Raw genomic sequence first — 12,223 nt, 5'->3', positions numbered from 1 at the left:
TTACTTCATCAATTCTTCCTTTGCTTTAGCTTCTCGACGTTCAAGAGGAAGTTTCAGAGTCTCCTCTGACATCCATCTTGGTCTTTTCTCTTTCCTGTCTTTTCAATAACCTCTTGCTTTCTTCATGTACGATGTCTTTGATGTCATTCCACAACTCATCTGGTCTTCGGTCAGTAGTGTGCAATGCGTCAAATCTATTCTTCAGATGGTCTCCAAATTCAGGTGGGATATACTCAAGATCGTATTTTGGCTTTCGTGGACTTGCTCTGATTTTCTTCAGTTTCAGCTTGAACTTGCACGTGAGCAATTTTGGAACACTTGCCTTGTTCTGACTGATGATATTGAGCTTTTCCATCATCTCTTTCCACAGGTGTAATCAAGTTGATTTCTGTGTGTTCCATCTGGTGAGGTCCATATGTATAGTCACCGTTTATGTTGGTGAAAGAAGGTATTTGCAATATAGTCCAGCTTCTCGTATTATTTGCTCTGTATGCTGAGCAAGTAGTACAAGAAACTGGACTATATGAAGAAGAACGGGGCATCAGGATTGGAGGAAGGCTCTTTAACAACCTGCGTTATGCAGATGACACAACCTTCCTTGCTGAAAGTGAAGAGGACTTGATGCACTTACTGGTGAAGATCAAAGACCGCAGCCTTCAGTATGGATTAAACCTCAACATAAAGAAAACAAAAATCCTCACAACTGGACCACTGAGCAACATCATGATAAACGGAGACAAGATTGAAGTTGTCAAGGATTTTCTTTTACTTGGATCCACAATCGACAGCCATGGAAGCAGCAATCAAGAAATCAAAGGACGCATTGCAAAGGACTTCTTTAAAGTGTTGAAGAACAAAGATGTCACTATGAAGACTAAGGTGTGCCTGACCCAAGCCATAGTATCTTCAATGACATCATATGCATGTGAAAGCTGGACAACGAATAAGGAAGATGGAAGAAGAATTGACGCCTTTGAATTGTGGTGTTATTGAAGAATATTGACTATACCATGGACGACCAAAAGAACGAACAAGTCTGTCTTGAAAGAAGTACACCCAGAATGTTCCTTTGAAGCAAGGATGGCAAGACTGCATCTTACATACTTTGGACATGTTGTCAGGAGGGATGAGTCCCTAGAGAAGGACATCATGCTTGGCAGAGTACAGGATCAGCGGAAAAGAGGAAGACCCTAAATGAGGTGGATTGACACAGTGGCTGCAACAATGAGCTCAAGCATAACAACGATTGTAAGGATGGCTCAGGACCGGGCAGTGTTTTGTTCTGTTGTGCACAGGGTCGCTATGAGTTGGAACTGACTCGATGGCACCTAACTACAACAACAACAATGGTCAGAGAAGATGCTTTGTAATATTTTGATGTTTTGGATCCTGCTAAGGCTTGCTTTATGACCTAATATGTGGTCTATTCTAGAGAATGTTCCACGAGCACTAGAAAAGAAAGTATACTTGGTTGCTGTTGGGTGGAGTGTTCTGTATATGTCTACAAGGTCAAGTTGGTTGATTGTGGCATTTAGATCTTCCATGTCTTTATTAAGCTTCTTTGTTGATGTCCTATCCTTCACCGAAAGTGGTGTGTTGAAGTCTCCTACAATAATTGTGGAGCTGTCTATCTCATTTTTCAATGCTGTTATACCTTGGTTCATATATCTTGCAGCTCTGTCATTGGGTGCATAAATATTTAGTATGGTTATATCCTCCTGGCATATTGTCCATTTAATCATTATATAGTGTCCTTCCTTATCCTTTGTGGTGGATTTAACTTTAAAGTCTATTTTGTCAGAAATTAATATTGCCACTCCTGCTCTTTTTTGATTGTTTGCCTGATATGTCTTTTTCCATCCTTTGAGTTTTAGTTTGTTTGTGTCTCTAAGTCTATGGTGTGTCTCTTGTAGGCAGCATATAGACTGATCATGGTTTTTTAATCCGTTTTGCCACTCTCTGTCTCTTTATTGGTGCATTTAGTCCATTTACATTCAGTGTAATTATGGACAGGTACTTTCTTTTATGAGCTTAGTGCTGTCATTTTGATGTCTTTTTTTGCATGTTGTTGATAGTTTGTTCTTCCCACTTAATTTTTACGTGCTGAGTAGTTTTTGAGTAGTTTATCTTTATGTATTACCTTTTCCTCTTATTCACTGTTGTTGATTTTGTTTCTGCCTAGTCTCTATTTTTTTTTCCTGTGTTTATTTTGATGAGTAAGATTGTTAGTTTCATTTGTGGTTACCTTAATATTTATCCCTATTTTTCTAAGTTTAAACCTAACTTTTACTTCTTTATATTGCCTTGTCGTCCTCTCCATTTGAAAGATCTATGGCTACATTTTTTAGTCCTTCTTTCTTGTTTTAATGTTGTCTTCTTTTACATAATAACATCGCAGTTTCCTTGTTTTGAGCTTTTTTTATCTTGATTTATTTTTGTGATTTCCCTGTCTGGGTTGACCTCTGATTACTCTCTCCAGTGTTCTAATCTTGGGTTGATATCTGATATTATTGATCTTCTAACCAAAGGACTCCCTTTAGTATTTCTTGTAGTTTTGGTTTGGTTTTTATGAATTCTCTAAACCTCTGTTTATCTGCAAATGTCCTAATTTCACCCTCATATTTCAGAAACAGTTTTGCTGGATATATGATTCTTGGCTGGCAATTCTTTTTCCTTCAATGCTTTATATAAGTCATCCCATTGCCTTCTTGCCTGCATGGTTTCTGCCAAGTAGTCTGAGCTTATTCTTATTGACTCTCCTTTGGAGGTGTCTTTGCATTTATCCCTAGCTGCTCTTAAAATTCTCTCTTTATCTTTGGTTTTGGCAAGTTTGATTATAACATGTCTTGGTGACTTTCTTTTAAAATCCACCTTACGTGGAGTTCAATGGGCATCTTGGGTAGATACCTTCTCATCTTTCACTATATCAGGGAAATTTTCTGCCAACAAGTCTTCAACAATTCTCTCCGTATTTTCTGTCATCCCTCCCTGTTCTAGTACTCCAATCACTCATAGGTTATTTCTCTTGATAGAGTCCCACATGACTCTTAAGTTTTTTTCATTTTTTAAAATTCTTTCATCTGATTTTTCTTCAAATATATTGGTGCCAAGTGTTTTATCTTCAAGCTCACCAATTCTGCCTTCCCCTTGCTCAATTCTGCTCATCTGACTTTCTATTGAGTTGTCTAATTCTGTAATTTTATTGTTAATCTTCTGAATTTCTGATTGCTGGATTCTTGCAGCTTATTAAATTTTTCATTATGTTCTTGAATAACCTTTTTAATTTCCTCAACTCTTTTATCTTTGTGTTTCTTGATTTGTTCTGTGTATTGCCTGATCTCCTTCCTGATGTCTTGAACAGTTCTGTATATTAATCTTTTGTATTCTGCATCTGGTAATTCCAGAAAGGTACTTTCTTCTAGAAGATCCCTTGATTCTTTGTTTGGAGAGCTTGTTGAAGTGATCATGGTCTGTTTCTTTATTTGATTTGATATTGACTATTGTCTCCGAGCCATTCATAAGTTATCGTATTAGTTTATTTTATGTTTGTTTACTGTATCCTAGCTTCTTGCTTTGTTTTGTTTTGATATGCTCAAATGGGTTGCTTGAGTGAGCTAACTTGATTATTTTCGCCTTTGAACCACCGACATCTAGTCACCAGATGGTTAGAGCTGTTATCAGGTATATCAGTCTAGGAGTCCATTCACTTTTCTTGTATGGATTCAGCTCAGGTGTCCAGGTAGCTGGACATCAAGTATGTGGTACAGCCTCCATCCTACAGTCTTAGATGGGCAGGGATGATTGGTGTAGGTACCGGTATGTGATTGCAGCAGGGTGTCATGCTCTGAACAAGGCAGGGGGCTGAGAATTGTCCCCCAAGTGACTCTGAGGAAAGCATGTCCCTCTTCCCTAGAGTGTACAGGTGAGTGGGTTCTGCAGACAGACCATGTGCACCCAATGCTTTTGGTTGCTTAAGGACTGGGAGGTACCAGTTATCCTTGTACCCCTGTTTCAGGTGGCTGGGTGACCTGAGTGAAGCCACCAGTCCTTAGCCCCCTGATGTGGGTAGGTGAGGACCCTGTTTAATAGGCAAAGTAGTGTCAATCATCAAACACGTACCTCTTCACCACACAGCTGAAACAGTTGCAGTCTGCCAACAAGGGCCTATTCTCATGAAATAGGCCCACACAGGTCCATGTAGGGGGAAAGGTATTCAAAGTCCACAGACTATTTATGCCTGGACAGGAGCTGTTTCTGTCCGGAGCTCCCCAGGTTAGCGGAGCTGGCAAATTATCTTTTCCCCCAATTGCAAATATATTCCTTCCCCAAAGCCAGGAAAATGGCTCCAGGTGCTCAACAGGGCCTATCTCAGGCCCAGGGAAATCAACACCCTCTGAAGCTGGCTTGGAGGTGAGGGACATTGTAAAATATACACAAGTACTTAGCTTTTGCCAAGAGTGACATTATTCTCTGGTTCCAGAGATGTGAGTAAACTATGTGGCTGGCTGCTTCTCCCTGAGAAAACTGCAGCCGAATGCTACTTCCAGCCCGCTGCAGCCGCTCCTGACAATGGAGCCTGAGGGGTCCCAGCAATTCAGGTCCGGCAACTCCTCTCCAGTTCTGAACCATCTCTCCCTTCCCCTGCCGCTCAGCCCATTTTCTAACTTTGCCTTTGATGTTCAGGGCTCCTGGCTTGTCATAAATATAATCGTTTCACTTGTTTTTTCAGGTCTTTGTTGTAAGAGGGATCACCAGAAGTGTTTGGCTATTCCTCCATCTTGGCCCCACCTCTGAGGTTGTAATCTTTATGGGAGCAGATCTCCAGTTCTGTCTTCCAAAGAGCCACTGGGTGGGTTTGAGCCACCAACCTTTCAGTTAGCAGCCAATGGCTTAACCATTGCACCAGCAGGGGACCTTTTACATGACTAGTCTATTACTAAACTTTATCTCAAATATTTTGATTTTGAATTCAACTGACATCCCAGCCTCCAAAAAAATTCCACGCATTATTCATACCGTTCACATCTTTTTTTTTTTTTTTTCACATCAGCATTGTGATGCTAAGAGCTACAGGGAGCACCTTTTTTTGTGTGTGTGTGCTTTAAATGAAAGTTTACAAATCAAGTCAGCCTATCATACAAAAATTTATATACTCCTTGCTATGTACTCCTAGTTGCTCTCCCCCTAACGAGACAACACACTCCTCCTCTCCACTCTGTATTTCCCATGTCCATTCAACCAGCTCCTGACCCCCTCTGCCCTCTCATCTGGCCTCAGACAGGAGCTGCCCACATAGTCTCATGTGTCTACCTGAGCCAAGAAGCTCAATCCTCACCAGTATCATTTTCTGTCCAGTCCAATCCCTGTCTGAAGAGTTGGGTTTGGGTATGGTTCCAGTCTTGGGCTAACAGAAGGTCTGGAGACCATGACCTCTGAGGTCCTTCTAGTCTCAGTCAGACCGTTAAGTCTAGTCTTTTTACAAGAATTTGAGGTCTACATCCCACTGTTCTCCTCCTCCATCAGGGATTCTCTGTTGTGTTTCCTGTCAAGGCAGTCATTAGTTGTAGCTAGGCACCCTCTAGTTCTTGGTTTCAGGCTGATGTAGTCTCTGATTTATATGGCCCTTTCTGTCTCTTGGGCTCATAATTACCTTGGGTCTTTGGTGTTCTTCATACTCTTTGCTCCAGGTGGGTTGAGACCAATTGATGCATCTTAGATGGCTGCTTGATAGCATTTAAGACCCCAGACACCACTTACCAAAGTGGGATGCAGAATGTTTTCTTAATACATTTTATTATGCCAATTGACTTAGATGTCCCCTGAAACCATGTTCCCCAGACCCCCGCCCCTGCAATTCTGGCCTTTGAAGTATTCGGTTATATTCAGGAAACTTCTTTGCTTTTGGTTTAGTCTAGTTGTGTTGATCTCTCCTGTATTGTGTGTTGTCTTTCCCTTCACCTAAAATACTTCTCTACTATCTAATTAGTGAATACCCCTCTACAGGGAGTTCCTTTTGTCTTTAGGTTATTCCTTACAGTTGCACATTATCTCCCTAAGCACCCAAAAGCAAAGCAAACCATTGCTGTCAAGTTGATTCCAACTCATAGCAACACTATAGAGCTGCCCCATAGGGTTTCCAAGGCTATAAATATTCACAGGAGCAGACTGTCGCATCTTTTTCCGGCAGAGCAGCTGGTGGGTTCGAACCACCACCCTTTTGGTTAGCAGGCAAGCACTTAACCACTGCACCACCAGGGCTACTCTCCTAGGCATCCAACTGACTATAAAGCAAGAGCCCATTAGCCAATATCTCTTCCAAAAGAATAACAAAATTTATTTTCCAAAGAAGTCTTCTAATTTTGCTAAATCGTTATAGCTACTTTGGAAAAATCACTTTCTCCTGCATAAAGATTAAAAAGGATGTTCCATTTAGGTATGATTTTATTATATGTTACGACCTTTTAAACATGAAGGGAAGAATAGGCTAGTCCTACATCTGCTGGCTAAGCCACGAACAGTCTATTAATGGAACAACAATTAGAGTAAACAGTGATTCTTATGCAACAGATTTGGACTCTTGGGTTGGGTTTGCCCCTGACTTTTGATAAGTCACCTCACCTCTTTAGGCCTCAGTTTCCTCATCTGTAAAATTAAGGCTGAAATAAAAGATTTTACAAGTTATTTCTTTTCAGTTCTGTGGATGAGAAAGGTATTAGTTGTACTAGGGTATTTATAGTTCTTTAACTCACACTATAGGGTCATTATGAGTTGGAATCACTTCAATGGAAGGAGTTTGGTTTGGGTTTTCTAATGCACGTATCAGCAACTTAAGTGATTCAGCAAACCATTACATACTGAGCTCTTATTAAATGGAAAATACACACTTGGCAGGGAACCCCCAATTTAGCTGGGAAGAAGGGACCAAGACATGAAGTTAGATGATGTTACAATACAATGTGCAAGTTTTCACCAGTGTCAGTTCCTGGCTGCTCAGCTGCAGGTTTTGAAGACCTGCCTCCCAATAGCTCAACCTTTCCAAACCTTGAGCCAATAAGAACCAAGTTTAGCAATTTATTAGAAGCCACACCCTCTCTGGTTTGGTTTGCAGTCCTGAACCAGGTATTCTGAACCCCTCCCCACCCTGGCCCTAGGCACCGATATGTCCATCCATCTCCAGAATTCGCTCAAACAACTGTGCACAATCCATATGGTGATTTTCCCTACTCTGTTCTAGTAGGAATTGTATTAATTAGGATACAAGCTAAGGTGTTGTATCTAAGAGTCTCCAACACTGGAGTTGCTTAAATTAGAAGTTTAATTATTTCTAATGTAATAACAATGCAGAAGCTGGCAGGGCAGTTCTGTTGTCCTCTACTCCTGGCTTCCATTTGTGGATCCAAGAGAGCTGTTGTCATTTTGTACACTGCTACAAACAGTTAGCAGTGGTAACGGGCAAATTAACTTGGATGCCACGACCTTGAAATATCCAGTCTTTACGGGAAGAAATTACATAAGCCATGAATTTTCTTAATTATCCAAAATCAAGCCTATTTCCATGCTTCCCAAACAAATTCTGTATTCTATAACTCAGAGTGTTTTCCTAGGATATGTCCCCAAGTTGCTCTGAGTATTTGTTATACTACTGATGAAGAATATTTAGGGTGGAAAAACATTGAGAACGTGGAGAAAAAAAAATGAAAAGTAGTGGAAATGATAGAAGAGTACTGAAATGCAGCCAAGAAGTTTGTACTGGAGGTTTGCTACTGTTGGGGCAGAAATAAGTCTGATGTCTGCATTCAGCCTCTCTTTATGTATTGTGAAAAAGGATTGCTTCAAGCTTGGAAATACTTTCACAAGCTGTTTCCAATGTGCAAACTAAAAAACCCCAGCCTTTGTTGAATGAGGGAGGGTGTTGCAGGGTGACATAAATAGACACTTCAAAGTTAATAACGTTTACAGTCTCCAGTAAGTCAGGAGGGGAATGTGGAGCGAACACATGTAGTCATCTGCAACATTCAAAGATCTGGGGAAATTGGGTCTAAATGAAATCGTCCTGACAGCGGAGTGTATCTTTTGGGGACACCTTGTAGAAAAGGACATTACACCTCACATCTCTAGACTGAATATGTGTGATAATGAATTCATGAGCTTGAGAATGTGCCTGTGACATTTCTTCTTCGATAAGCTTAATACCTATATGAATGGAATTTTTTCATAGTCACAGGAGGGAAGGTAAGAAAGAGCAGCAGAAGCGTGTAGAAACAAGACGCTTACCTTACATATTGATATTTTTCCTTGTGAAATGGCAGAGAGTGTCCTCTCCCATAATTGAGTTTCTTCAAAGACTTTTTAAAGCAAAGTGTTCCCCAAATACTTATACGGAAAAAAAATTACACTTATAACCAATAGAATGTTATTCCAATCAGAGTTTCCTCCAAATACTAAGTTGGTCTTTCCAACACTAAGTTCTTTTTTCCAATCATTATAGTCAAGCACAATGAATACTATTTTTTTAACCTCCCTGTACATAAAAACTAAAAAAAGAAAACACACACATATGTCTAAATTATTGTTATCTTAATCCCGTTGTCCTAGTCACCTAGTGCTGCTTTAACAGAAATACCACAAGTGGATGGCTTTAACAAAGAGAAATTTATTCTTTCACAGTCTAGCAGGCTAGAAGACCGAATTCAGGATGCCAGCCTCAGGCAAAGGCTTTCTCTCTGTGTCGGCTCTGGGGGGAGATCTAGTCATCGATCTTGCCTGGTCAAGGAGCTTCTCAGTATAGGGACCCTGGGTCCAAAGGACAAGCACTATTCTTCTCCTGGCTTTTGTTTCTTGGTGGTATGAGGCCCCCATGTCTCTCTGCTTGCTTCTTTCTTTCATATCTCAAAAAAGATTGACTTAAGACACAATCCGATTTTGTAGATTGTGGCCTGCCTCATTAGCTACCTCTAATCCTGCCTCATTAACATCACAGAGGAAGGATTTACAATACATTTAAAATCACATCAGATGACAAAATGGTGGACAATGACACAACACTGGGGATCATGGTCTAGCCAAGTTGACACACATTTTTGGGGGACACAATTCAATTCATAACACCCATCTACTTGTTCAGAGATAAAACCAGACTGATACATTAAATGTTAACATCTTCTAGAGAAGTGGTTTTCAGTGGGAATATACGTTGGACCTACTCATGAAAAAAAAAAAAAAAAAACTCATGAAGTTATATAAAAATACAGATGTTTGGGTCCTACTCCAGACTTACTGCATCTCTTTACTTTATATTCTTGGTATAAAAAATTATATCTCCAGATAATTACATCTTAAGATTTTTTTCTATAAAGAGTATGTTCATTCATTTTTACAAGTCAGTGTAACATTCACTAAATGTTTTGAAAATAAAAGTAAGCATTATCCTTAAAAAAAAAATTTTTAACGTAAAATCTATGATCATTTGGACCTAGCCTTACAAAAACTAAGGTTATAGATATAAATTTATCTCACTTCATGACAGAAATTTATTTCTGAAAATTATGTGTTGAACGTATTACATTTAAACATGATAACTCAAACCTGCAGTGTGTTATCTAGAGCCAGTAATCACCCCTACAAGCTGTATTCTTATAAAAGGTATGTTGTTGTTAGTTGCCATTGAGTCCATTCCAACTCATGGCAACCCCACGTGTGCAGAATAGAGCTGCTTCATAGAGTTTCCAAGGCTGTAATCTTTCAGAAGTAGATCACCAGGCCTGTCTTCTGAGAGCACCTCTGGGTGGGTTTGAACACCAACCTTTTGGCTAATAGTCCACCACTTAACAATTTGTGCCATACAGGTATAGTGGGTTGGATAGTGTGCCCCCAAAATTCACGTCCACTCAAGACCTTAAAATGTCACTTTATTTGGAGATAGGGTCTTTGTAGATATAATTTCATCTCGAGATGAAACTGATAAAATCATCCTGGATTTAGGGTGGGTCCTAAATTCTATGACTGAAGTCCTTACACAAAGAGAAGAGGACAGTGGATACATAGAGACACACAGAGGACTAGGACGCACGAAGACAGAGGCAGAGGTTGGAGTGATACATCTACAAGCCAACGAATTCCAAAGATTGCCAGGAGCCAACAGAAGTTATAAAGAGGCAAGGAAGAACCTTCCCCTAGAGCCTCCAGAGCGTACATGGCCCTGCCAACATCTTGATTTTGAACTTCTGGCCTCCAGAACTGTAAGAGAATACATTTGTTTGTTTGTTTGTTTGTTTTAAGCAACCCAATTTGTAGTACTTTGTTATGGTAATCCTAGGAAATCAATAAAACAGGTTTCCTTAAAAAACCGTAAAGAAACTTATTGCCATTGAGTTGATTCTAACTCACAGTGACTCTGTAGGACAGAGTAGAACTAGCCCGTAGGGTTTCCAAGGAGTGGCTGGTAGATTTGAACTGCAGACCTTTTGGTTAGCAGCTGAATGCTCAACCACTACACTACCACGGCTCCGGGTTTCCTTAAAGCAAGGCTTAAAAAAATGTTGTCACCTGTTGCGCCAGTTCCAACTCATGGAGACTCCATGTGTGTCAGAAGGTTTTCAATGGCTATGATCTTTTGGGAGTAGGTTGCCGGGCCTTTCTTCCCAGGTCTATTCAAACCGTCAACCTTTTGGTTTGTAGCTGAGGGCTTAACCACTTGCATCACCCTGGAGCACCTAGAGATGTGTATATAGAAGGTAGAAACTGGTCTTCTGCCCTCCTTATTCTGAAGCTCATGTTTAAGACAACATCCTAGACAATTACATGGAGCAGCCAAGATGCCAAAATGCTAGGTCCTTTCTGTCTCTCATTCTCCATCCTTCTGTTTATCCTTTCAGCCTAAGAACCACTTTCAAGGAAGTGCTTTGTTGCCAAGCTCTGTCACTAAACCACCACTGAGTCCTCTAGCTAGGTAAGACTCTCTGGACTTTCACTTTTTTATGTTTAAAGCTGCAATCAAACAAAGGTGAACCTCCTACTCCATCAGGCCTTCAGTTCCAGAGTATCAAGTTAACTGAGCTTCCCTTTCAAAGATAAAGTCATTGTAAAAGCCCCACTACAGAGATTTACTTGGCACTCAGGTGCATCGAAGTTTAATAAATAATGCTTTAATTCTGAGGTTTGTGACTTTCTTTCAATAAAGCTCCCAAATCAAGGTTCCTTTTCTCAATCTCAGTTGATAAGAGCCTTATGTCTCTGCCATTTACAAATCTCAGACTTGAAGACTTCGTATAAACAACCGGGACTGTGATCCATGTTCTCATCTCTGTGAACATTTGCTATTTACAGAGGGCAAGCTGCTTTTGTGTGAGTCAACACATTACTAATTAAAACCTGTTACCTTCCAAAGGGCAGATCTATTCTCCTCTGGAGCAGCATTTGTCTGTCCCATTAGCATTAATGGGAGTAACACAAGTGCATCAAGAGGAGAATGGTCCCCTTGGGTCTTTGAACTTAAGTCTACTTCAAAACTGAAACCGATATATACAATGGTATCATCGATGCCATTAAAAATCATCATACTTCACTGCAACTTTTATAAAAGTAATTGTAAGCTTCAGGAAATATACTTGGCTCCTGGGAGTTCTGCATTATTAGACTAAGACTGGACATGATAAAGTGAATTATACTACAATACTTGAAAAATACTTTGGCTAAGGGAATTTATTAGATCCATTGGAGCATGTGCAGAAGTCTGAGTTCATGAAGACAATTAACTTGGATAGATTTTAAAAGTATCTACTAATGCTAATTAATGCTGCTAATTAATGCTAATTCCATGCTAAAATTCAGGAAAAGATCTGGTAAAAGGATGCAACTCAGTGTCTGTCTTTACAATGATATGTCTTAATAAAAAAAACCCAGTGCCGTCGATAATAGGCTGCTATAAAATACCATCACTTGTGTCTCTATAATATCCTTCATTTGCATAATCTTAAATGCTTTACAGGCATTATAAAGCTGGTGCTCCAATTATTTTCTGGGGAGAGAAAGGAGAGCATTTATTCCAGACTGTGAAACTGAGGCTTAGAGAAGCAACACGGCAATCAGATGGCTAAAAATAAGGGATTTCTGCTGCTGGCTTGTAACGCTAGTCTATAGGACTAAACTGTTGGGAAGTCAGGTCAGTGATGCCTTGAATTTCTAATTTAGAGGCCATTGCCTGCATAATGTCCTGGGAGGCAGC

This window comes from Loxodonta africana, chromosome 6 (genome assembly GCF_030014295.1).
Source record: "Loxodonta africana isolate mLoxAfr1 chromosome 6, mLoxAfr1.hap2, whole genome shotgun sequence".
In the NCBI taxonomy this organism is placed as follows: domain Eukaryota; kingdom Metazoa; phylum Chordata; class Mammalia; order Proboscidea; family Elephantidae; genus Loxodonta; species Loxodonta africana.
The sequence above is the reverse complement of the archived record's forward strand: the minus strand, read 5'-3'. Positions refer to the sequence as shown.